General features: G+C 46.2%; 1 protein-coding gene across 1 annotated transcript in view; it reads left to right on the top strand.

Annotated features, from left to right (window-relative positions):
• Positions 1 to 27,870, top strand: part of OCA2 (OCA2 melanosomal transmembrane protein) — an 833,084-nt gene that overhangs the window by 785,555 nt on the left and 19,659 nt on the right. The gene's annotated exons all lie outside the window — the stretch shown is intronic.

Raw genomic sequence — 27,870 nt, 5'->3', positions numbered from 1 at the left:
AACTAAGTTAAGTTTCTATTTGCCACTTTAAACGGAGAGGTCTACAAATTATACAGGAGACATGATTTCCGTAATTATAACTTTAAGTCTCATATTCAAGTTTTCCTTTCTGAAGGCTCTGAATGCTAAAATAAACTTTGGAGCTTCTAAGCTCAGTATAAAACCCCCTCAGCTGTGTGAGTAACTCACGGGCCCTCTTGCCGTTACTTCTTTCCCATCAGTTATGTACACCAAGACTTTTTTTTGTGGTGTTTGAACGGCCGCAGTTTATTCACCTCATAGGTTGGTGCACACTTGTCATGATTGCATTGATCATCAACATGCTCTTTTCTGGCTTATCTTGGAGTACAACATACGTAAGGCATTTTTGTAACAAGTATAAAGTGTACATTCTATAAATTATTGCATATTAATAACCATACCTTGTCTAATCCTGCCATACATCATCATCATGTTTCTTTAAGGTTGTCATAAATCACTCTCCAACTGTCGTGACATTTCTACTTACGTAACTTAATTGGCACAGCGGGTTGCAGCTTTAAGGCTTCAGCTTGCTACCAAATATCTGGTATTTGTGGCCCCATGACCATGCCTGACCTGCAAGCACCATGTCCGCACAGTGCTGACCCTTTCTTATCCTTTCGTCTGCCCTCAAGTATCCCTGCCATAAGGCATCCCAAGGATGTTGTCTGGGCACTTAGCTCAAAAGTCCATGCCGTAAGGCACCCCAAGGACCTTGTTCGTCCAATTGTCCTTTTATGTCCTTATGTGAAAATGATTTATTGTAAAACCTCGTGACTCCCTGCCACACTGAAGGTGGTTTACCAAACACCAACAACTCCACCATGGGTAATAGAACATGCAGCTCGAGTATCCTTTCAACGTTCGGGAGGAACATGTCACTTACTCCACTGGCGAATGAACCCGGTCAGCTGTATAATCTCCTGGGAAACATCCAGAAAGGAAGGCACATGCCTCTTGAGGGAGGGCTCCCATGCCCTTTTAACCTTGTGGTGCAACTAGGGGGCCCTCAGTCAATTAGCTACCCGGGGGAGGTACATCCTTTTAACCTTGTGGGGCACCCAGGGGACCCAGGACAATTGTTTGCTTCAAGCCCCCTCCCCCCAGTCACTTTTAACCTTTTGGGCACACCCAGGGAGCCCCCAGACAATTGTTTGCTTCAAGGGGGCCCCTTTTACCCTTGTGGACACCCAGGGGTCTCCCCCGCGATTGGCCAATTCAACTCCACTAACCAGCCGGTGCTTGCGTTTTATTCAGGCTTCAGCTGCCGCCTGCTCTCATTACTGCTCCCCAGTAGGGGTTTGTCGCATCCACTCACTCCTTGGCCTGTGTGCTATCTAAAGGACCCTGCTATATAAAGCTTCTCCCGGTCACATTATCTTGCGCTACGGCTGTGGTGCTCCCCATAAGCACTGCCGTGATGGCTCAAGGTGCCCTGTGAGGCCTGGCCTCTGGCCCTGCTGCCTCATTGCCACTGATGGTCCCAGGTGCACCGCCTTTCTGGCTCCAGGTGCTGGTGCATTCCTGATTGTGTGTTGCCTCCCCGCCAGCGTTCCTGCTTCTTCGGCACATAGGGGATTTTACCCGTTAGGTCTTGTCTCTGGTTAATGCTGCTGTCCCTCCTGCGCTTGCATCCCTGATAGTGGCAACACCAATTTCCTCAGGCGACAAAGCTGGGGACTGATTGTCATGGTCACCTTTTGGGCCGTGCTTGTGACTACACCCCTTTTTCTTGATTGTGCCCATTGACCCAAACTTGGTAGTCGCTCACTGGGCTTTTCCTTTGTGCGCTCTCGCTTCCTTTTGCTGCTGTGCCCTTTGTTTGCTTCCCACCCTCTAGGGTCAGCTGCAACTCCTGGTCAGCTGTAAATCTGGACACCCCTCACAAGTGAAAACTGTGTAACATATTAGACACCACCTTCCAACAATTTATACATTTGTAGTCTTTTTATGACCGGCAAAATAGCCTCTTGGATTAGACACTGCACTCACGCTTGATAATCCGCTGATTAAAGTATACAGTCATTAGTGACCGAGTGTAAACATTGCTGTGGGGCCCTGCCAATGCTATATACCTGAGCAAACATGATTCTTCTAGGATCGCACATAAAAACTAGAGGAAACATTTGTGTTTTGTTGGTTTCAGTATAGTTCACATCTTCTCATGCTCATAATGCTTTGTCAAGCGGTGAAATTTTTGAGCATCAAAGGCTGTAGCAAGATTCTCATTTCATGGTATAGTGCAACTCATATATTTTGACTACCTTGGTTCAAGGGAATTACAAATTGAAATTACAGGGTTGGATAAAGAGGTAATATGAATACTGAAAATTACATTCCGCTTATGAACTGATGCAACGAAGAGCTATAAACTGTAATGAAATCAATGAAATAGGTACAGGCTGTGTGTGATTCCGAAGAAGTATATTGGTAATCTTTGTAGTTGGATTTCTCTGCTCACAGTTTTAACTAAATTACCTTGCTTAAGTTAAAATTATAACACCGGTCCCTTACACTTTCCCTAAACTCAGAATTGTAACTTGGAACAACATACTAGCAACTTGGTGTTTTGCACTGTTTTAGATCTTTGTATTTAGCCACACTGTGATTAATTTGAATAGTGCTTGTCAACTATTGATTAAGGATGCATGACTGCCTACTTTAGCCACAAAGATTGTGATATGGTCTCCATGCACTGCACTTCAACACGACTAATGATACTAAAGTCACAAAATTGGGATGCACTCCCACCTGAATGCTCAAGAGCTTTGGGGCTGAAGCCAGAAAAAAAGCCAACTACCACAGGGATGTATCTTAACTTTCAATTGGGGACTGGCGACTGGTATTTGTTAATTACACAGTTGCAACATTTGAATGACTCCATGTGTCCTGAAGATCTCCACAAAGTTGTGTTAATGATACTTTTTGAAAGAAAGGCTTCTCCAAATAGTTTCTTCTTCCAGTGCTGGTTTTTGAGATTCTTGATTTTCAACTGAATTGATTGAAGCTCAAGTAGGATGTAAAGAGGTTCAAATGCTCTGGAATTTATCACACTGATCAAAGTATTTACTAATTTTTTTTTAAAGTTGGACTTGCACGGAGTACTAGAGGACGCAATCAAGATGGCTGCCAATTGAGAACACACAGGTGGCCACAGCTTAAAACCTTAAAAAAATATCCTTGCCATATCCAGAATGGAGGATTCTCAGTCTCCAGCAATCCGTCAGGCAGCAGAAATCTAGGTAGACCAGAACAAACCTGCCAAACGTAGATGTTGAGTGAGGGAAAGAGGAAGATTCACTCCCTAAGTCTGTGTGGTCGCTGGGCTGCATGAGACACATCCCTGACCATGGACCTCTGACTGCAGCCGCAGTCCCCCTGGTATACTCCCTCCACTGCTCAAGTATGTCGCAAGAAGGTAGAGGTTGAGACTGCCTGTGCCAGAGCTCCCCTACCCCCCAGCCACACACTTTGCCCAAAGAATGTGGTGGCAGAGCTACATACAGCAGATCACAAGTCCAATCAGCACTGATAAGGGCATTGCATAAGTTGTGCAGTACATCTACAGGCCAACCTTCAGAGAGACGGGTGCTTTAGAAAAAAATCCAGAATGGGAGGTCGGTCTTTTCGTTCCCTGGCAGCAACCAAATGGAACACCCTTCCCATCAATATTAGGTTAGCAAAAAATGAAGCCACCTTCAGGAAACCTCTAAAAACGCACCTATTTGCCCTTTAGGCTCTTCCCCTCCTCTGATCTCTGACTCTATTCCTCAGCGCGGGGATACGCCGGGAGGCGTCACCATGCGCTCTACAAACCCCTTTATTATTAGAGGAATAGGCACACAGAGTTAACAGACCTGCAGCAATCTCTAAAGGCTCCGTGTGTGAAGGAGGGAGTAGAGGGGCTGGCAGGTGGTGAAGGACACTAGTAGCCTGGAGATACCCTGATGACTGACTCTGGTGTGTAAGTGTGGAGGACCACGGATCACCAGGTGGGGTTTTAACCCCTTAGAAAAAGGGGGGAAACTGGCCTCTTGAAAGCCAGAATCATAGTAATGCCTTGGATTGTGCATCTATTAGCATTCGATCTTGTGGCTCATAAAGAGGTAGTAACTGCAGTGCTTAATTTGAGCTGATGGTTGCCAGTGGTTACCACCAGCACTTATTTTTCCACATAAGACATTTACTGAGTGCAAAAGAGGAAAAAGCATACACATCAGAAAGAGTGAGCAAAAAAAGACAGCAAAATCATCACAAAGGTAGAAAGCAGGACCTGCAAGAATAAGATAAAGGGGAAGGGAGTGTCTGGTAGTGGATTAAGGAGACATCAGATGGATTAAAGAGGCATCAGATGGATTTAAGACTAACAGTCTTGGCATTCCGCACCCCTGTGTTTAATTGCACCGTCCTCAGGATTTTGAGCAGAGCTTCGGGCACATGCACTCTGTTTTGCACAAATTAGACACTGAGGGACTGTATCAAACGCCCTGCGTTGGCACACTGGTAACAATTCTGCACTTGGTCCCCAGCTGTGTGACTCCACAATACTGCACAGTTTTGTGTATATATATATATATATATATATATATATATATATATATATATATATATATCACTGCAAATTACTTGAATTCATCAACAAAAGCAAAATACAGGGTGCCTGGTACATGAGGTCACATGACCGACATTTGTGGGCAAGAAAAGTGCCCGCTTTTTGGAACAGATTGACAACCCTCCGGGGTCAGTGGAGAGCCCAGAATGGATCAATGGATATGCAAGAGAAGTAAAGGAACTCTTCCTTTAGATGAAACATAGTCTGTCCTCCTGTGTACACTAAAATGGACTCCCTAGCTCAGTGTTTGGATGACATGAAGAGTGGCTAGACAGACGATATAAATTGATTGATATGGTGAAACTGAGGATTTCCGATAGAGAAGACGATATTGTGACCCAAACCAAACTGTAAATAGAGCTATCAGCAGAAGTGGGAAAGATCAAGGGTAAAAAAAAAATTTGGAGACACACTTTTGAAGAAAGCAATCTATCGATAAGCAGTACCCAGGAGACCGCAGCCCTTGGGAGTACAGAGGACTACATAGAATGCATGTTCATTAGCTTCTTTGACAGAGACAAACTGCCAGAGGGAGGAATCTCTGGTGGAATGAGCACATCACCTTCTGACCCTAAAGGCTGATTCGAGACACACTTAATCCTATAAATGAAAAGAGATGAGATCCATTATCACAGACGTTTTCCCCGACTTCACTCAGAACATACAGTGTGCCAGATGGAAGTTTATGCAACCCAAAAATTAGCTGTGAGATATGGAAATGCAGTACACAATGCAATATTCAGCTAGACAGAGGTATACACTGAATGACAAAGTTCATGTTTTTGCTTTCCCAAAATAGGCACCCACCTTCTTGAACAGTCGTCCCCACCCATCCAAACAGAAAGGAGGTCACCGGGTGACCACCAGATTAAAAAGTCAATGGCGTGGTGTGTTGATCCCACTGGGTCCTGTGGGTCTCACTGCCTCTGTGGAGGTGAAGGGAGGCCAACGTCGTAGCCTGGCCCTGTTGTGGCTTGATGAGAGCTGGCTCAGTGGTATCGGCTCCTTGGTGTTCCTTACCTTTTTAATGTAACTTGGCTTGGTTTCCCCTGATTATTTGCCTCTACCTCTTGCATTTTTTATGGTATACTGGATTTAGTTTTTGCTGACTTAGATGCTTTGGGCACTTTGCCATTGCTGATCAGTGTCAGAGTGCAAGTGCTCCCTGTATAAATTGTTGTACTAATTGGTTATCCATGATTGGCATATTTGTTTTACTGGTAGGTCCCTAGTAAAGTGGACTGATTGTGCTAGGGCCTGTAAATTAAATGCTACTAGTGAGACTGCTTTGCATATAGCCAGGTTCTGAACTGGGATGTTGCAGTGAGCTAAAAAACGGTGTTGGATCTAGCCCTGATCTCTTGACTGGGTGAGAGTATTCTGCTTAATTCAGAAACTCTGTCCATCACCACCCCTTGTTGTTAAATATTTTGTCCACCCTAAGCGTGGAAGGGTATACTCAGATGTGAGTCCCTTGCTCATTGCACCATCAGGATTCAAGCAAGCCGTGCCGACGACGGCTGAAATGCCAGAAACCGGTCCCCGGAAACTTGTTTCCTTCCCAGTGTAAGAATTGGCTTGATAGTTTGGTTTGCCCTGTTCCCATCATGCACTGGGACAGGAACAGACTAATTTGCATATAGCCAGGTTCTGAACTGGGATGGTGCAGTGAGCTAAAAAACGGTGTTGGATCTAGCCCTGATCTCTTGACTGGGTGAGAGTATTCTGCTTAATTCAGAAACTCTGTCCATCACCAGCCCTTGTTGTTAAATATTTTGTCCACCCTAAGCGTGGAAGGGTATACTCAGATGTGAGTCCCTTGCTCATTGCATCATCAGGATTCAAGCAAGCCGGGCCGACGACGGCTGAAATGCCAGAAACCGGTCCCCGGAAGCTTGTTTCCTTCCCAGTGTAATAATTGGCTTGGTAGTTTGGTTTGCCCTGTTCCCATCATGCACTGGGACAGGAACAGACTAATTTGCATATAGCCAGGTTCTGAACTGGGATGGTGCAGTGAGCTAAAAAACGGTGTTGGATCTAGCCCTGATCTCTTGACTGGGTGAGAGTATTCTGCTTAATTCAGAAACTCTGTCCATCACCACCCCTTGTTGTTAAACTAGTGAGACTGCAGCACTGGTTGTGCCATCCAAAGAAGTAGCCCTGTAAATGTATCTCAGCCCTGCCACTGCAGTGTCTGTGGGCAAAGTTTTAAACTGTCATGTTGACTTGGCAAGTAGCCAGGTTCTGAGCTGGGATGGTGCAGTGAGCTAAAAAACGGTGATGGATTAAGCCCTGATCTCTTGACTGGGTGAGAGTATTCTGCATCATTCAGAAACTCTGTCCATCACCACCCCCTTTTCCAAAATCGACTTGGCAAGTACAACCACTTGCCAGGCCCTAGCCCAGTTAAGGCACCCCTCAGGTAGGCCCAAAGTACCCCCATGTGCAGGGTGCATTGTTTGTGAAAGGTGAGATTTGAACTGGTGGGGTTTACAAGTCCTGATAGTGAAATACTGTCAATTTAGTTTTTCGCCATTGAAAGGCTATCTGTTCCATAGGCTAACATGGGAGTTGATTTTTAACATCTTACCTCATAACTTTGGGAAATGATAGAAAAGCGGAGTTTAGGCTCTCTGAAATTTAATAACACACCTTTTAGGAAGATGTTTTTTAAATTATGTGTTTGAAAATGCCACTTTCAGAAAGTAAGCTTTTTCTTATCTAGCCCCTTCCCCGCGGGGCTAATTTCCCGCGTGATGGGGGGCGGGGGTCCGAACGCGATGCTCGTGACGAGCTCCGCTCATCACGCAGCACGGTGGCGCTGTGCTCATGATGAGCTGAGTTCGTCATGGCCACGCCCGTTTAATGGAACGCCCAGCACAGCAGGGGAATTATCCCCGCATGGGCGTTCCACGGCAGTCATGACGAGCTCAACTCGTCATGAGCACAGCACCACGGTGCCTCATGATGAGTTGAGCTTGTCATGAGGACCGAAGGTGTTAACCATTCTGTGTGCCTCTGCCGTTTAGTGTATTGAGTGTCTGGGTATGGAGTGACAGGTGCTGGGGATGTGCATTCACTGTAGACAGCCACAAAGGGGGATTGAGGTGTGTCCTGCCTTTCTTGGGTGACTCATAGTTGGGCTGAATAGACCTTGGCTGTATTTAGAGTGTTGGTAGGAGTTTCACTGGCATCTGGATAGGCATTATTTCCTATGCACAGAGCTGTCTCTACCTCCAGTAGTGATGCTGCATCAGAGAGGACAGAAATGGTTTGGACAGGGCTTAGAGAACCCCTGCCACAAAGAGAACAAATAGAAAATGGGGTATGAGTATTGGACCTTAAACTCCATAGGATTAGATCACTTCTAGACTCAAGATGAACCTGTGCCAAGGAGAACAGCTGGAGAGCAGTAAGGAGGAGTACTGCACTTTTGCTGTATTAGCTTTGCTGAGTTGGCCCGCAGTTGCTGCTTCTACCAATGAGAGGACAAGGACTGGAAACTTTCCTTTGAACTTACTTGAAGAAGAATCTCCAAGGGCTTGTGTGTGCTGACCTCCTGTTCTGAAGTCTCAGGGACACAAAGACTTTCCCTGCAACCCACTGACCTGCACCTTGACTCCTGTTTGGACTCCTGCATTCAAAATGGCACCAATGTCAGTTCCTGGGCCCTGAGAATTGTGTGGTTGGTGCTGCACAGCAAAAAAACCAACTCTAATGCAGTCAACGACACTGTCAGTGATGCTGCAAACTACACGAGACCGGGGCCACCTCTTGTGAAGTGCACAATGTACCACCACACTTGCATCGCAGCTCCTTCGACGTCTGCAGTTTTTGGCCTTTCCAGGACCAGCGCTCACATTGACGCAGTCACTGCCAGCATTCCGTTATCTTGGAACCGATAACCAACAAGGGTGACGTCAAGAATTCTTCGACTTCGCATCACCGGAACGGACGCCTCACCACCGATGCTGCGGACTTCCCGTGTCCTGGACTCAAATCGTCACCTCCTCATGGACACAATGCCTCACCTCCCCTGTGGCAACCAGGGAACCAACCTCAACCTCAATGCTTCACCTCAGAAACGCTGTGCATTGTCCATAGACTTAGTATTCCAAGGTACTGTTATTGGGGATCCGTGTGACTCCGCGCCCAACGTAGTGCACTTTAAAGTCAGTGCCTTACTTTGGATTTATGCCTGTCCAACATCCTAATAGTCCCAGGTTGGGCCAATTTATTTCTACAACTCCTATTTTTGCAAAAACTGTTCTAAATTGATATTTTGATACATGTATGTTGGTTTTTTGTCGTTTTGGTCTTGTTTGGTTTAGATAAAGATACTTTTTTTTTTCTAAACTGAGGTGATGTCCATTTGTGGTGTTTTCGCTGTTACTGTGTGTTTTGAGCACAACTATTTTACATATTGCCTTTGGGATAAGTCGGTCTGCTCGTGCCACGCTACCAAATGGGGGAGCAGGGGTTTTCTAAAGTGTGTAACTCCCTTACCCTGGCTTTAAGCAAGGGTCCCTACTTGTACAAAGGTGCATACCTCTGCCTATTATAGACCTCCATTTCTAACAGTAACATACTATGATAAGTATCCTTTTTAATGTGCTGTACCCAAAGTTTGTTTTGGATTTCAAACAGTTACATGTAAAGTTTACTTGATGACGTCCAGGTGTGTAGGATTAGTATTGCATGGGTATGTCCATGGTTAAATAATACTCTGGCAAACCTTAGCAATGAGCCAAGTGATTACTGAATACTGAGCAAGGACCCCATGGAGCTTTCATGACACTATAGTAAGAGGATAGCTAGGGTAAACTCATTGAGATTTAGGCACTTGATGTGGTTGGAGGTCTGAAGGAAGCAGTGTTGGTGGCAGCATATCTGAAACAGTGGTTGAAAGCAGTCTGCAATGTAACATGTGGATGCAATACCCACTCGCAAATAAATGTATTATCTATGCAAGGAAATGGTTTATAGCAAGGGGATGCCTCCAGCAGACTCCCATAAAGTATGGATTATGACATGCAGTGTCAGGGACCTAAATAATTGCCTGCAAGATTAGGCAGGTTATGGCTTACCATAACAGACCCATTAATGCACTGGACTCATACAGGAGATCCCCAGCCACAACATCATCCTTGTATCATAGCTAGTGATTGGACTGCACATAGGTTTTTCCCCTCCCCCTGCTACTCTGGCAGTGGGTCTTGCTACTGATAAAAACAGGTGTGCAGTTTAAACACTATAGCAGATGGTGTAGGCTGATAATAGTGCAGAGAATCTTAGGTTTCGCATGTGTAACACTTATCAATACATATGATCCAAATGTTGAAAATCCTTATTTTTTCTCCTCCATATTGGTTAGTTGTGCTGTACTCCTACTGCTTGCAGCCATCTGAGGGGAGACTTCAGTCTCACTCTTAATCCTAGAATGGGTAGTACAAGCAGAGGGGGCTAGCCAACACAGCTGAGCATGAGAAACTTGCTCTATATAATGCGTCGGTAAGAATTGATAGATTTGCTGTGCGCCAGGTACTCTACAGGCAAAGAATATACACTTCACTCTGCAGTGCATGGATACTCATCTAAAATACACTGATAAACTCCCTTCTCCTTCAATACTGTATTGATGCTGAAGCAGATTCGACCTGGTGGAGGAATTTACATGGTACGATGCCCTATCTGGTCCTGTTTCATACTCGCCACAAATATGGGCTTGGAGGAGAACTACTCATGTTCCCTCTGATCAAAAACCCGCGCATGGAAGTTACCAGTGTTGCGATGGTAGTAAAGAAACTTAAAGAAAGACACCTTACTTTACTGAGAGACCTTTCCCTTAATGCTAATTTTAAGAGTCTGGCTGAATACATGGATAGAGCAGAATGCACTCTCCTATACAAACTAACATGACGGACAAGGGCGGAGGCATTTCACACTTTGCCAGAAGAACCAACTGAATGGATATTGTTCATTTTACTCATTTCAAACCCTAACTTTGCCCAACTAATTCCCACAATGAGCAGCACTATAATGGAGGGGGTTTGGTCCAAATGCAATCCAGAGACAAAAGGGATCATGAGCTGTGGTGTATACCAATCAATCAATCAAAGCTTTATTCCGACAATAATTAAGTCTTAAAGCACATACATATAATAGCTTAAAAAGATACAGATACGTTTAAAACCTTAAATTTACTAAACATTAAAATATACAATGTGTATATACAAAGTAGAAAAAAGACATAAAAACCATTCAATTAAAAAAGATATTAAAAACGATCTAATCATAATGCAGAGTAATTAATTGGTGCTGCTATTGTGGGCAAGAGGATTTGGGTATTGCTCAACTTAAGAGTCCCCCAATGTGGCGCATATGTATACTCCATACCCAGCTAAGGAATTTGGCCATTGCTATAGCAATAGGTGGTGTGGAGGCAGAGCAGAATACTCATTGCCAGGGCACAGTTTCTAAGGCCCAGTGTTTTACATATCGGTCTTGGCCATGCACGTCGAGAGGTAATGTATGTGGGGCAAGCTAAAAGGACATCTTCTACTGTTTCAGTTTGCTCTGGGCAGAATGGGCATTTATCACATTCAGCTTTGCCCCATTTTGCAGTAAAAGATCTAGTTGTCAAAGGGCCTGCCCTTAACTGGAAATATAATTTCCAGTCAAAGTGTTTTGTGATAATGTCCCAGTATTGCTCAAAACGGGGGGACGATTTAAATTCCATAAATTTACCCGTTAATGATGAGGATTGGCTGCGATATGTGATAAAGAACACCATTTCCCAGTATTTTGCCTTTAGTACTTCTTTGGAGGGAAAGGAGGCATAGCAGGATCTGTCCATAGGACACTCATACCCATCATTTCAAGGAGGAACTTAATTTCCAGAAACCATTTAATTCTATGTTGGCTATCTGTCAAAAATACGTCCATAATGCCTGACGCATAATATTTTAGTTCCTTTGTAGTCCATAGCCTCCGCCAATATAAGATTAAGTGAAGTCTAGCCAGGTCCACTACGGATTTCCTGCCAAGGTCATACAACAAGGGGCCAGAGTGGGTACTTTGTGGGACGCCTATAATTTTCCTTAAGAACTTTGTTTCTAGGACAGAGATTGACCTAAGATTTTCAAAGGCCCACAACTCTGCCCCATACAACGTAGAACTCAACATTTTTGATTCATAAATTTGAATGACCGGGCTTATAGGTTTAGTGTATGACAGCCTATGCTGGGTGTTATCAGCCCCCGCGTTTTGGCAAAATTTTAGAGCAAACATGTCCAATTGGCCTTTCCATCCCATATCTTTTTGTAAAGTGATGCCCAAATATACAAAAGACTTGACCTGTTCCAGGGGGACGTTATTCATTGTTATGCCACCCCTAAAGGATCTGTGCTGATTAAAAGACATGCATTTTGGTTTGTTGTTGTTGACTTCAAGGCCCCGCGATGTGCAGAAATCGTTAAAGCACCTTAGGGCACGTTGAAGACCACTAGGGGTTTTGCATAAGATAAGTGTATCGTCAGCAAATAATAAGATGAGTGTGCGGATACCGGCCACCACTGGGGCATCTGTAGCTACGTGCATGAAGGAGTCCACTATACCATTGATGTAAAGGGAAAATAGTGTTGGTGCTAATACGTATCCTTGGCAGACTCCTCTGCCCACAGCAAATGAGTCTGTGACACTGCTCTGATCACCCCATCCTATGCGAGCACAATTATCTTCATGTAAACATATAATTAATGTTAATAGATCTGCTGCCATCTCCAGCTCAGATAGCACAGACCAGAGTTTACTATGAGGAACTAAATAAAAAGCTGACCTAAGGTCAACAAAAGCAACGTAGAGTGACCCTTTCCCCAAGACCACAGTATGCCAATTTAAAGTTATAAAATGAAAGATCTGGTCCACTGTACTTGTTTTTACCCGAAAGCCTGCCTGGAAGGGTGACAAAATTGCATACTCGTCTATCCACACCTGGACAATATGCAAAACCATCCGGCCCACAACTTTTTGTAAACAATCTATCAAGCTTATAGGCCTGTAATTTTCTGATCTCGACTTGTCCCCTTTTTTAAAGATGGGTACAATTTCAGCCCCTTTCCATGAAATTGGGACTTGGGCACCTTGAGCAATGGCATCAGCCAGAATAGTAATATACTTGACCCAAATAGATTTATCATTTAGGAAAAGATCTGCGGGGATTCCATCAATACCTGGAGCTCTGCCCTCAGTTACAGCTCCCAGCGCGCTCTCTGTATCTTCTGGTAGAAAGGGAGGATCTTTAAAAAATATGTACTTCTATTCCTCGAATGCCCTCGCATTATGTTCCTTACTGGCATACTGAGGTTTAAAAAAGTCCACCCACTGGTGTTTGTCAACATGGTGCTGTGGGCATTCCGGATTGGCCCCATTGCCCCATTTAACAAGTTTCCAAAACTGTTTGGTATCTCTGTTTGTACACGCCACTTTTAAGTCCCGCCACCTATTCTCATCAAACTCTTTTTTAGCTAAAGCCTGGACCCTCCTATAGTTGTTACGTGCCTCTCGGACTCTCTCAGGGTTTCTTAGTTTCAGCTCAAGCCCTAATCTATCGCATGCCACTCTACAAGGCTCATTGAACCAAAAGATCTGCGTCTGAGCAGTAGTTTTTACACTTGGGGTTCGCCTGACAAAGTGGGTGCGTAGCCTTGAGAAAAAAGAATGATGAATTCCAGTTATTTCACCCAGAAAGTCTACGCTCTTTTGCCTTCCTGCCTCAAAGCTAGCTAGGGTGCCAATCAAATCTTCGTTGATGGCTGTCAATGTTTCTGGGCTCTCGACAGGTTTTGCCCATTTCAAATGACGAGTGTCATTCGAGCAAAGCAAATCAAGTGTGGTGATTCCATCTCCATAATTATTTGTGTTGAGCTGGCCCTGAAATTCAAAGGTAGAGCATAGAGGGTTGTGGTCACTTTCCATACGTTCCTCTACGAACATATCCTTTAAGAAGTGCCAAAATTTGAGATTCACAAACAGATCGTCTATTCAGCTGTTAAAACTGCCATTATTAAAGGTATGAGCTCCATGGGAGTTCGAGGGTGTACGCCCATTTGCTGCCTTTAGCCCTTTCTCTAAACAAAACCCCTTTAGCTGTATGGCTACATCCATCCATTTACGCACTGGGGGTAGGTTCAGCCTAGGAATACCCCACCTTTCATCCTCATCACCTACAATATCAGATTCTCCAGAGGCCAGTGGTTTGAAGGTAGTGTTAAAATCTCCAGCGACCACAACCACTGGGTCCTGGGTATATCCATCAAGTAGTTCCTCCAAAGTCAGTAAAATATTTGTGCCTATTACCCTACTATACCCCTAGCATATACATTATAAATATCTATATTGATTGTAGGACTCACAGTGAGACGTAACTTGAGAATGTCGTTACTCTGGGTAGCCAAGGGATGAATTTCGAAGCCAAGATCTTGCAGTACCCAGATAGTAAGTCCTCCTGCCGGGTGACCCTTACTTCCCTTTGTGGCCAATATATGAAAGTTAAGGTAGCCTGGATAATACATTGAAGTAATCAGCCACGTCTCCTGGACGAGACATATGTCGTATAGTTCTATAAATTGTTGCCAATCGGGGGAACTCACCCAACCACTCAGACCAGCAATGTTCCATGGTAGTAATTAAAGTTTTCTTAGGTTATAAGTGTTTTTGTCACTCCCTAGTGGATCAGTCACTAGAGAGGATGCAGATGTGGATATGGTCATAGGGGTCCCTTGTTCGATACTTAATTTGGCCTCAGTGAAAATTCTGTTGAGAGAGCTCGATGGACAATTTGGCTGCAATTTAAGCACCTGCTCATAGACCGGCACTCGATATTTGAATTCTGTGTTTGGCCCAAACGGAGCGCCGGTCTCAGTGTTACTTAGGCGTGGTCGTTTATGGGTACTTTGTTTTGTTGGGGGACAGACCAAATGTGTATTCAATAAGGGACTACAACTACTACCCACTAGTAGTCAATCACATTCCTCAAGAGATGATAGGGGCTCAAATCTGTTACCCAAAGGAATACGCCCTGGTATCACAGGGATTACACACCCCTCCCTCCTTGCCGAAGCTGTGGGATAATGTCCCTATTCAGTCTAGGCCTTTAAGGCATGGGATTATCATAGAAAAACTCTAGTGTTAGGGGGATTATCCGCGAATTCCTATGCTGAGGGGGATAAAGATTGGGCAACAAATTGGGCAATGCATCAAAATGAGCAAAATTTATAATACAATCTCCATAGAACAAATTTTTTTGATTTCCAACCCAGTTTGCTCTCCTTGCCATGATTATTTCATTGGCCAACATACGTGTCCCCTTTTCAGTGATGTTCGTATTGTTTGAGAACCAATGGAGACATTTGTTCATTAGGTTTGTAGTGGTCTCAGTCTGCTCTCTTCTGAGCGGAGGTACGTTTGCCAAAACAAGGGTCAGTGGAGCAGCTGCTGGCGGGGGGTTGAGAGTCACAGAAAACAGTTGCTCGGGTTGGTTCTGAAAAGCATTCGATTTTGCTGGGCTATGCCCATTGCGGCTGGAATCATCAGCAACTGTGGGTAAATAGGCGTTGGAATCAATGGTGGGTAGACTAGTACTTTTAGCCGTAGGAATATTAGATTGGTTTTGACCCGGCTGAATGGCTAGGGGCACATGGCTAATGGGAGCTACCCCAGCAACTCCCAGCTTATCTGTACTCTGGGGGCATGTTTGGAGATTGCGGACCTGTGGCCTAGGAGGTACAGCCACAGATGTGGTGACCTTGGGATTGCGTCGACTTTTCTCCAGGTTCGATATCCGCTTCTCAATAAGAGTACGTTTTTCCAATAGAGGTGCCATAGCAAAATCAATTTTTAATACAATATCCGCCCATATGGATGACAAATTCTGAGGCAAGAGAGCAGAGGGTTTTGCAGAGATAGAATTGCTGACAGCTACTGGTAATCATTTTTTTGTTTGGGTTTTGGGCCTAACAACTCGTGATTTCTGGGCCTTGGCTTTCCCAGGTTCAGTGGGGGCCTCCGATTCGGATGTGTTTCCGATTCTGAGGTGGTAATAGTGGTTCCTCTGATTCGTCTTGCGAGATTGCCACTATGCTTCCATCTGATGCGGCACTAGTTTCCATACTGGGTTCCGGAGACGCATTAGTGGGTTGGATCAAGTCGCGAGGATGCCTGGTGATAATGATTCGCAAAGCGGGGACGGGGAGATAATGGAGCCAGATGATAGTCTTGGGGGCAGTGGCAATTCCCCCGATCCCAGCGATAAATGCCTTTTAGTCATTTCGATTTCATAAAATATCACACATGCTACTCTAGTAAGGTAGGAATCCAAAGTTGTAACAGCTCCCTCCGTGACCTTGTCTTTAGGGCCCTTTCTCCTTGCCATCGTTCTTAACAGTCAGAGAGATAAATGGAAACAGGTACCTTGTGTTATGGTAGATAGAGATGTGGCCCAGCCTGGCCTTTTCTGGTCGCTGACGGGTGCTGGAAGGGCCCACCCTTGGCCCGCGCGCATCCCACGCGGCGGGAGCCCCCGTCAGACCTTATGCTTCCAATGTCCCGCTGTCAGGTGGAGCTATTCCTCCTACCGCGAGACCGCGCTGCCCTCTGGATGTTACAGTCCGGGTCGCGCGCGTTCCGGGTTTGGGGAGAAGAGGAGGCAAAGAGGCGGCAGTGGCAATGGGGCACTGAGGCTGCAGTGGAGTGTATCCGGCGTTGTGACGTCCCGCAAATGGCAGCAGCAACTCGGCAAAAGCAGGCGAGTAAAAAGGGTGTCCCGCGCAGCGGGATCCCCCGTCAGACCGTTTGCTCCCGATGTCCCGCTGCCGGCTGGAGCTACTCCTCCCGCGAGACCCTACTCCCCCGCGAGACCGCGCTGCCCTCTGGATGTTGCAGTCAGGGCAGCGCGCGGTCCACATTTGGGGAGGAGAGGAGGCGAAAAGGCGGCAGTGGCAATATGGCATGGAGGCTGCAGTGGAGTGTATCCCGCGTCGTGACGTCCCGCAAATGGCAGCAGCAAGTCGGCAAAAGCAGGCGAGTAAAAAGGGCGTCCCGCGCCACGTGAGCCCCCATCAGACCGTATACTCCCGATGTCCCACTGTGAGCTGGAGCTACTCCTCCGCCCGCGAGACCGTGCTGCCCTCTGGATGTTGCAGTCTGGGCAGTGGGTAAATAGGCGTTGGAATCAATGGTGGGTAGACTAGTACTTTTAGCCGTAGGAATATTAGATTGGTTTTGACCCGGCTGAATGGCTAGGGGCACATGGCTAATGGGAGCTACCCCAGCAACTCCCAGCTTATCTGTACTCTGGGGGCATGTTTGGAGATTGCGGACCTGTGGCCTAGGAGGTACAGCCACAGATGTGGTGACCTTGGGATTGTGTCGACTTTTCTCCAGGTTCGATATCCGCTTCTCAATAAGAGTACGTTTTTCCAATAGAGGTGCCATAGCAAAATCAATTTTTAATACAATATCCGCCCATATGGATGACAAATTCTGAGGCAAGAGAGCAGAGGGTTTTGCAGAGATAGAATTGCTGACAGCTACTGGTAATCATTTTTTTGTTTGGGTTTTGGGCCTAACAACTCGTGATTTCTGGGCCTTGGCTTTCCCAGGTTCAGTGGGGGCCTCCGATTCGGATGTGTTTCCGATTCTGAGGTGGTAATAGTGGTTCCTCTGATTCGTCTTGCGAGATTGCCACTATGCTTCCATCTGATGCGGCACTAGTTTCCATACTGGGTTCCGGAGACGCATTAGTGGGTTGGATCAAGTCGCGAGGATGCCTGGTGATAATGATTCGCAAAGCGGGGACGGGGAGATAATGGAGCCAGATGATAGTCTTGGGGGCAGTGGCAATTCCCCCGATCCCAGCGATAAATGCCTTTTAGTCATTTCGATTTCATAAAATATCACACATGCTACTCTAGTAAGGTAGGAATCCAAAGTTGTAACAGCTCCCTCCGTGACCTTGTCTTTAGGGCCCTTTCTCCTTGCCATCGTTCTTAACAGTCAGAGAGATAAATGGAAACAGGTACCTTGTGTTATGGTAGATAGAGATGTGGCCCAGCCTGGCCTTTTCTGGTCGCTGACGGGTGCTGGAAGGGCCCACCCTTGGCCCGCGCGCATCCCACGCGGCGGGAGCCCCCGTCAGACCTTATGCTTCCAATGTCCCGCTGTCAGGTGGAGCTATTCCTCCTACCGCGAGACCGCGCTGCCCTCTGGATGTTACAGTCCGGGTCGCGCGCGTTCCGGGTTTGGGGAGAAAAGGAGGCAAAGAGGCGGCAGTGGCAATGGGGCACTGAGGCTGCAGTGGAGTGTATCCGGCGTTGTGACGTCCCGCAAATGGCAGCAGCAACTCGGCAAAAGCAGGCGAGTAAAAAGGGTGTCCCGCGCAGCGGGATCCCCCGTCAGACCGTTTGCTCCCGATGTCCCGCTGCCGGCTGGAGCTACTCCTCCCGCGAGACCCTACTCCCCCGCGAGACCGCGCTGCCCTCTGGATGTTGCAGTCAGGGCAGCGCGCGGTCCACATTTGGGGAGGAGAGGAGGCGAAAAGGCGGCAGTGGCAATATGGCATGGAGGCTGCAGTGGAGTGTATCCCGCGTCGTGACGTCCCGCAAATGGCAGCAGCAAGTCGGCAAAAGCAGGCGAGTAAAAAGGGCGTCCCGCGCCACGTGAGCCCCCATCAGACCGTATACTCCCGATGTCCCACTGTGAGCTGGAGCTACTCCTCCGCCCGCGAGACCGTGCTGCCCTCTGGATGTTGCAGTCTGGGCAGTGCGCGGTTGCGTTTGGGGAGGAGAGGAGGCGAAGAGGCGGCAGTGGCAATGGGGCACTGAGGCTTAAATGGAGTGTATCCTGCGTTGTGATGTCCAGCAAATGGCAGCAGCAAGTCTGCAAAAGCAGGCGATCTGACCCCACACTCCACTATGGGGGTGTCTCCATTTTTCCTCTAAGAAGTTATGGTGTATACTTACAGATGACCAATGGATTTTCTACTGCCAACCAACATAATAAGTATCCACCAATGATGGACATAGGCTAATAATACACTCTGAATAGTCCGGTGCAATTCAGAATGGTCACATATGCAAACTGCTGCCATTGTATTGCACCAGATGCAGATTTTCTACCCCTGGCGTGGTCTTGTCCGGTGGTACATACGTTTTTCCATGAAGTTACAAAAACAGGCATAATGATTGAGCAGTGCCTACCAATTTCCCCTTTTATTCCGCTTCAAGGGTATGGTGAAGAAGTTCCTATGGTCTTTAGGAAACTTGTTGCAATTGCATTGCTGATGGGTAAGTGCAGAGTTACTATGTTTTATGGGAGAGGTGTTCCTCAGCAATTTGAGGACAGGCTGAAGGACTTAACCTTATGTCGCGGACGTTCAGAAGTGTATGCTCAATGCTCCCACGGACATCTCAACCAAGAGACATTTGGAGCCCACTTGTGGGCATACTTAGCAGGGCTAGATATTCAATGATGTGTTTACTCCATAGAGTTGGGAAGACCTGCTTCTGGCACTCACTGCTTTTGAACCGGAATAAAGAGGACCCCTACCCGAGGTACCCTACCCATTTTCCAATTCAACCCATCCCTCCTTTAGCACATTAAAATAGTTTTCAAATAGTATGAGCAGGATGCAAACCTTCTCAAATGTAGCTTTGATTTGTAAAATTATGTTTTCAAGTTTGGTTGAGATACTTTATTTCATTACATACTTGCCGTACGTGGAGCTGAACGTAGCCACACATTTCTGTAACTTTCATCTAGTACCACGTGACGAATGTAAAGCTAAACTACCAGGAACACAGTGATGAGACTAAACCCCAACAATTGGAACCTGAGAGTCCAATGCGGGATCTCACACCCAGCAGAGCAGGAATAAATGGCTGCCGCAGCTGACAGTTCTTTCCAAGCATCCAGCATGGCAGGATAAATAGATGGGAGCAGCTGTTAGCTTGATTTCCTCTTATTTGGTGATAATTAGGAGCACGGGTAGAAGAAAAAGAGATTCCAAAGTGTCTATCGTGCAGATTTTAATTAACAAAGCCCCAACGCATGCAGAGTTCGGCAGAAAATAAATTTCCAAATTCATAAGGGCTAAAATGAAACATTCTTCAGCACAGCACTTTGAGTAATTTGGGTACGTTAGATAAAATACTCTGTAGTCGTACTTAAAATCGAATTTAAATGAATGGCTTCCTACTGCATAACATACTCAGACGCCAAGGTACAATGGTTGAGGACAGGTGTCTGTTTGCGTCATTTTTTTGTGTACAGTGACACATGCTGCGTTGACCATGGCATGTTTGTGGCTCTTTCCTGCAGAAGCACGGGATACGAAAACAAAGGTATAGCATGGGTCTTGGGGTGAAATGATGTGCCACGCGACAAGATATGATAATTTCGTGTTTTTTAACTTTAAGAAAAGATGCAGCGTTAACGCATTATATTTCCATCTGAACTGTCGGAGTCTTTTTGTTATTAGTTTGGCCCAATTATGACTTTTCTTAGAGACGCTACCGTTTCGGATCTGACCATCATAACCAAAGTAAGAGACTTTTCCTTGTGCAAGAACGTGAGCGCTTATAGAAGTCGGCTACTTCCGATAACGGTCCTGAAGTTAACCTCGGGTAATATACTTAAGTATAATGGATAATTGCAGAATAACGCTTCTGAATTGAATCTATTTTATAATAGTCTGTCAAAGGTTAATGTGGACCTACTGAGAACATCAAGGTGTCAAGGGAGAAGTGTCGATTACCTAGCAAACTCACATGTGACAGTGGGTTGCACTCCCATCCCTCACAAAAGTTACACCTTCCAGCTAGAATTCCACACATTCTCCTCCTGTATTCTGGAATATTGCACCCAAGCACTTTGATTATGACTTTCGTATTAAAGCCTGCACTGCCTGGTGATGCTGTTTGGGGACTATCTGCATTCATGCAGGTGCCAGTATCAGCAACATAAAATACAGCATGATATCTTGGAATATTTTTTGAGAAGATGAAACTAAAACCATTCAATGATTTGCCCCCATGTACAAAACATGGGCAACCAATTTGGCCATTTCCAAGATGGCGATCACTATCTGTGCACAGCACTTAGCAGTGAGGGCCCCAAAGTGGTAGCTCGCGATATGCCAGGTCCTTACAAAATAAAAAAAATTGGAAAACGGAACAAAGAAACTATTGCTTCTTGACAAAAAAAGGACACGGTTTATCTGTCTCTAGCACTGAAGGGGACTATTTAGAAGCTCACTTGCACCATTTTATACAGGAAAAATGCTACCTCTCGTAGTGAAGGGAGCCATTGGAAGGAGTGGGATAACCCAGTGCCCCATGCTGGGGCGGCTGGAAGCAAAATGTGTATGAGACTTCAACAGACTAATGTAGAAGGTGGTTGACTGCAAGTCCTTTTGTTAGATTTGGTGCTCTAGTTGGCATGCGTAGGTACTTGTGACAAATAGGGACCCTTGCGTCTAGTCAGGGTAAGGAGGTACACTCCTAAAATAACCCCTGCTCACCCCCTTGGTAGCTTGGCACGAGCAGACAGGTTTATCTTAGAGGCAGTGTGTAAAGCATTTGTGAACACATACAGTAATCAAGTGACAACACTACAGATGGACACCACACAGCTGTATATTAAAAATAAGTATTCTTTATATAGATTTAACACAAGACCACACATGACAAAAATGCACAATACTGTACTTAAAATGGTAGAATTAGCTTAGTTCTCTTTAGAACTTAAAATGCAACACTGAGTCAATGTACCTTAAGATGCGACACGCAGGTCAATGAAAGTGTTGCAGGGAAGGTGATGCAGTAGTCCCTGGCACCCAAGGACGGTGATGCGTTAAAGATCTGGTGCAAAGAAACAAAGATGGCATCTTCTCCTTGATGCGATACGCTCCCCTGATGTTGTGAGATGTCTCGACTTGATGCGTCAGCTGCAGCGGCGACACCCTTGTTCAGCGATGCGACAACAGGCGCTTTGGCAGCAACACTCTTCTTCCCCCATGCGAGACGCTTCCGCTCGATGCAACAGCTGCAGCGGTGACACCCTTGTTCAGTGATGCCACAAGAGCTGGTATTGGAGGTAATGAGCTGTTACGGAGGACTTGAGCACTGCATGGCCATCCATTGGGGTAACACTTTATTTGAAAATGGTGATGGACTACAATGGCAACTCACTGAAGTAAGAATAAATCACTTCAGATACCAGCAGGCCATGCGTGCGGGTGCGCCCACTGGGACAGATATTGTAATGATTTACAGGTGCATTTAAACTGCTGTTTGTTAGCTGCCAAGCCAAAGCCCGTTGAAGAAGTGCAGGAGCACGAAACACGTCTGGGCGGCAATACTTACTGTGTTTGGGCAGTTTTTCCAAGACTTTGCGGCAACCTCCAATAAATATTTCAAGCGAGACCATCTTGTGTGGGCCTTCCTTTTGCGGGTGACTTTGTGAGCTAAAGAATGGTGATGGATTAAATCCAGATCAGTTGACTGGGGGTGCGTGTTTGATTTGCTCAAATGCTCCGTCCATCATCCCCTTTTGTATCGCTTTGTTCGCCCTAAGTTGGCAGGGTATGCTCAGACGTGAGTCCCTTGCTCACTTGGCCACTGGATTCAAGATAGCCCGGCTGATGAGGATTATGAATCCGAAACCGGTCCCAGGATGCTTGTTTCCGGTCCAGGGAAGACATGGCTTGGCAGTTCGGGCTGGACTGAGGCACAGGGTCAGACTGATTTGCACATGGCCATGTCTGAACTGGGGTGGCTGAGTGAGCTAAAGAATGGTGATGGATTAAACCTAAATCAGTTGACTCGGGGTGAGTGTTTGATTTACTCAAACGCTCCGTCCATCATCCCCTTTTGTATCAGTTTTAGAAGTTGGCATTTCTGTGTGCTATGTGTCTTTTTTCCTGCCTGTTGTGCATTGCATGTCTGGCTCTGGAGTGACAGAGACTGGGGAGGTACAGTGGCTCCAGAGGGGCTGGGTGAGTCAGCGCTAGGCTGAATGGGCCAAACCTGCATTTGGAGTAGTGGGAGGAGTAGCCCCTGTCCCTGAATACGTCTGTGCCTGCCTTGTACAATGCTGGCACCACCCTCACTGTGGTGTCTGGGGCCAGGACCTACACTGTCAATGGGGACTGTTGTACACTTGTTAAGTGCCCCCCATAACTGGTTTGAACTGGGTCCCAAGCCCTGTACCAGTGCAGAACAAAGGAGACATATGGCATACGTATTGGGGCTGTGACCCCATTTAAAGTGTGCTGCTTTGATAAGCGTGGCTAAAAATCCACCCGAGTGACTTACTGCACTCACCTATAGTAACTATATAGAAAGTCAGCCGGACAGTGGAGAAGAATAAACAAGAGTCTTTATTAGGCCAAACAACACTCATATGAGAGGGCCCTGTCCGACCTCACTCCTAGGAGTGCGAACAAGAGGACTAACTCTCTGCATCACAGCAATACATTATAATGCAACACAATTCATTGGGGTACGCCCCTTCTGGAAAATCACTGAAACCCAGACCAGCGAACAATGCCATCATACAGCAGGCATCTGCACCTGCAAAAGATACATCACTATCTCTACTCAAGGCCATGGAGCTAGGCTTCAGCGTCTCTGGCGCATGAGAACATTACTGATAATGAGACTTGTTAGTTTCGGCCACAGCAAGCCGAGAAACGAAAATTGCTGTCTTAGTGAAATTCTCTATTCCTGCGGGAGGGGCAGATGAGCGAGTAAGGCTCGCGGACACAGAGGGATACACAAAATGGTGGCACACAGGCTAAGCTAAGGAACTAATATAGTCACACGTAAATTTGAATAATAAAGTAGCAAGCGGAATAATTCAACATAGGTGCATATACGAACTTCATTAGTTAGCCATATGATGCTAACTTACATATGAGAAGGGGTAATTGGGGCATCGAAAAATGAATTCTATCAGACCCTCCTTTTAGCATCATTGGCTAACTGTGGCCACATTTATTTGCCCAAAAGGTAGTGCCGGCATATCCATTCTAAGGGCGGAACACATTTTTTTTTCTTTTAGTCTAAAACATCCTCTGAAATAAACATCAACCAACTTGCATCAGCAGGAATTTCAGTAATCATCGAAGTAGCATATTGACCCGACACCTTCTTTTGTGGACGCAAATTCGTGGCACACATTGAGCAGCATGGAGGGAGGCAATATACACAAAGGCAACATGTCAGTATTACGCTCACCACACCAACCAAACCCATCAATATTTTCCAACCCCAGGAGGAGAAGGCACCCCAGAGCCACCCCTGTAAGGACCATGTCCCATTATCCTGATGTAGTTCAGTCGCTAATCTATGTAATTTCTGTACTGCCAAGTTAACAGTCGGAGCTGAGTCTGGAATATACACACAAGACGTCCCGATGACGCGACAGGCCCGCCCCTATCTGCCAGGATGACGTCAAGCACCATCCTATTTTGAATCGTGAATAATCTCATAGCCTGAATCTCAACGGACATGTTAGTCGCAATGTCCGCTTCAGTAAGGACTCCCTTTTCCATTACCCTGGACAGTCGTCGAATGGCCCTACTGTTAAATATCGGACCCCAGAAAGGTAGCAAGCCCTTAGAAAAATCAGTCCATTGCTGGTACGAGGTGTCTGTCTGGTCAACGTCATCTACCTGAAGCTCCCTCCTTTTACGCTGCTCTTGTGGACTGGGAAATCTACGATGAGTTCTGTGGTAATCAGAAGGTGCCACATATACAGGAGGAATCCTATAGGCTAAATAACACACCCCACCCCAACCCTCGGGCAACCATAAGTATCCATTATCTCCACACACAAAATAGATGCTGGGGGGTGTAACCAAAGAGGGGCTGAGAGGCAAACGTATCAATGCAGTCACATTACAGGAGCTATTACCAACCTTGATAGGGCCCCTTCCCTCTATACAGAAAAATGGGGAAGGACCCACCACAGCCAGGGATATCAGAGACTTGACACTGTTATTTCCCTTTGGGGGGTGTCTGTAAGACAGTGAGGAATTCAATTTCAGGAAACTTTCCCTAACTTTGTCAGTATCATTTGGTATCAGAAACCGGCCCAACTTTTTCTCACACGTCTCTATAAATGTCTGGTCAAAACGCCCGTCAGTATATATACGTCCAAGGGAAGATGGAGGCAGAGGTCGCACTCGCATTGTCATTGTCGACCCCCTATTCTGCAGTCTAGGAGTCAGAAAATCTGGCTGCTGAAAATATTTAACAAGACCTATGAGAGTATACCACTCCACACAACTATTCACAGGAGTCAAAGGAAGTGCTAGGAATCTATCTTTCTTGAAGGCAGCAGAAGGGAGGAGCCCACAGACCCAGCAGTCAGTCAAATTGGTGGTGGCATGTGCATGGTGCAAAGTCTTAATAAAAACATTTTCTTTGTAACCCTTCCTCAACATTCTTTCACCATAATCCACAGTAATCATGTTATGTTCAGGGACGGCAGTAGGTGTGGGTGCAAAAACATGAACGGGGTAGGCTTTATCCAGGAAAAACAATATACCAAGAGTCACTATAAAAGCAATTAGGACAACAATGATGACCACTATTTTTCCTTTCCGGGGAAGGGCCAACCAGGGGGAATCAGGCACAGGTCTCGGAGGAGCCGCAAAGGGCTGCTCCTCATCAGGGATAGGGCGGCCAAAAGGATACATTCTCAAGAGCGTTCAAAATATATCAAAAATGTAAAAAGGAAAAAAAACACTTCTACTAAAAAAATAGTCCCAGACAGTCCGCAAAACCGGCCAGAGGGGTTCTTCAACCCTAAAAAAAGGGATCTTCTCCCTGTGTCCTTCAAAGCCTCACAGGCAGGCTTTTACCGTCCATACCTTATTCCAACGTCGCTTAACACACAGCAATTGAAAACAGAGGAGCACTTAATCTGGGCCCCGCACCACTCTATAGTCTCATAGAACACAATCTTCGGCTAAACACCAGGGCTCTTACAAGTCCATCCCTACCACTAAATCTTCGTATTCAGAAAGTCCACTAAGCCCTTCTTCCAGTGTTTAGTCCATCACATTTGTCACTCTCATTTATTTTCTTCGGGGCCGCAGATTATAGCGAGTGCTCCCTGGCACTTCGGGATCAATGAACAAAACAGGTGTATCTATGGCAGATGCTGGACTCTCTGATGTCTCTTCACTAGTAGCAACGGGAGTAGTAGAGCTCACTGAATTCTCAATTCCGCTTTGCTCTTCTCCAATCAGTGAAGCATCCGAGAAGGGATCATATCTGGGTATTTGCTCATGTTCCTCGTCAGCAATGCCTTCCTTTACCCATTGATCATAGGGTAACGGCAGCGGGACCCTCTTCACGTGCGAGGCGTGGGTCCACGCCTTCCTTCCTTCCACCCGAAGCGCCGTACGCGTCGTGAGGAGCACCTGACGCGGCTCCGACCACCTGGGCTCCAGACAGGACTTCCGTTGATATCTTCGGACGACGACCCAGTCCCCTGGGTTGATGGAGTGTCCAGGCCCCTCCGGCAACGGCTTCAGGGTGTCTGCTACCTGCTGATGAATAGAACTAAGATCTTTAGTCAAAGCATACAGATAGTCTGTCAACAAAGGATACGGTATTTCGGAAAAGCACTTAGGCCTGGGCACTCCCCAGATATTGGCCGGGCGGCCGAATATCACTTCATAGGGGGAGATGCCCGTTTTCGAATTCACTGTTACTCTCGTGGAAGCAAGGCTAAAGGAAGGGCGTCTGGCCAGCGGAGACCTGTACTCTCCTGTATTTTGGCCATTTTCAGTTTGAGCGTTCCATTAAACCGCTCCACAAGTCCCGCTGCCTGAGGGTGTAGGGCCGAGTGGAACTTTTGGGAAATCTGTAAGCCTTTACATATTTGCTTGACTAATTCTGAATTAAAGGACGTACCATTATCACTCCAGATCACCCTAGGTAATCCACAACGAGAGAAATACTCCTTTATCAACATTTTTGCAGTAGAAATGGCCGTGCAATCTTTAGTTGGATAAGCCTCCACCCACCTGCTAAAGGCACATACAACCACGAGAACGTACTTTAAGTTATTGACCCTCTCCATTTCAATATAGTCCATTTGAATCACCTCAAAAGGGAAAGAGGGAGGTGCAAAATTTCCAGCTGGGACAGGGGTACCCTTTCCAGGATTGTGCCTCAAACACACCATGCACTGTCGGACCAAGTGAGTCGCCACTTTGGAGATATTCTTATTGCTCCACACTGGATCCAACAGTTTGCATATGCCCTTTGCGCTAATATGTGCAGGCCCATGAGCCATCGTCACTACTGGAAGAACATATGCATTTGGAAGTAACCATCGTCTCTTATCGGTCACATCTGTCCAACATTCATCCGCATCCAATCGCCCCTGCCCATCCTTCCATGCCCTCAATTCATCTTCAGTCACTTTTCCTTGTATATTTTTCACACTCTGTACAGTATCTGAAAACATGTTAACATCTGGGACCCATCTAGCTGGTCCTGCCACAAACATCCGTGGTAATTTTGTCCGAGCAGTCTCTTTTGCTGTTTCGTCTGCGAAGGCGTTGCCTCTTCCCACATTGTCCACTATTGTCTTATGTGTGCTACACTTTATCACAGCCAATCTCTTGGGTAACGTCAGTGCCGCTAGCAGTCGTAATATCAGTGGACCATGTTGTATGCGTTGACCATGAGAAGTCAGAAATCCCCGTTCTGCCCAAAGTCGCCCATAATTATGAGCCACGCCAAAGGCGTATTGGCTGTCAGTATAAATGTTCACGTCTAGCCCCTCACTCAATTCACATGCTCTCAGTAAGGCTATTATCTCAGCAGCTTGGGCCGAATTGTAAGGTATCCTAGAGGTCTCCACTACCGTCTGTAATGTCGTTATTGCATATGCTGCTGTTGATGTACCATCTGGCAGTTTGAAACAAGACCCATCCACATACAACTCCCCGTCCGGTCCGTCCAAGGGCTTGTCTGTCAGATCCACCCTCCCCTTTGTCTCCTCTTCTGTCCTAAACAGACAGTCATGTATGTCATCGTCCTTTGTATCTGTGGGGATAGGTAACAATGTGGCAGGATTCAGTGTGGCACACCTTTTGATCGTCACATGAGGTGCAAAGAGTGTCATCTCATAACCGGTAAGACGAGCACTAGTTA

The sequence above is a fragment of the Lissotriton vulgaris genome, chromosome 8 (assembly GCF_964263255.1).
Source record: "Lissotriton vulgaris chromosome 8, aLisVul1.2, whole genome shotgun sequence".
Classification (NCBI taxonomy): Eukaryota; Metazoa; Chordata; class Amphibia; order Caudata; family Salamandridae; genus Lissotriton; species Lissotriton vulgaris.
The sequence above is the reverse complement of the archived record's forward strand: the minus strand, read 5'-3'. Positions and strand labels throughout refer to the sequence as shown.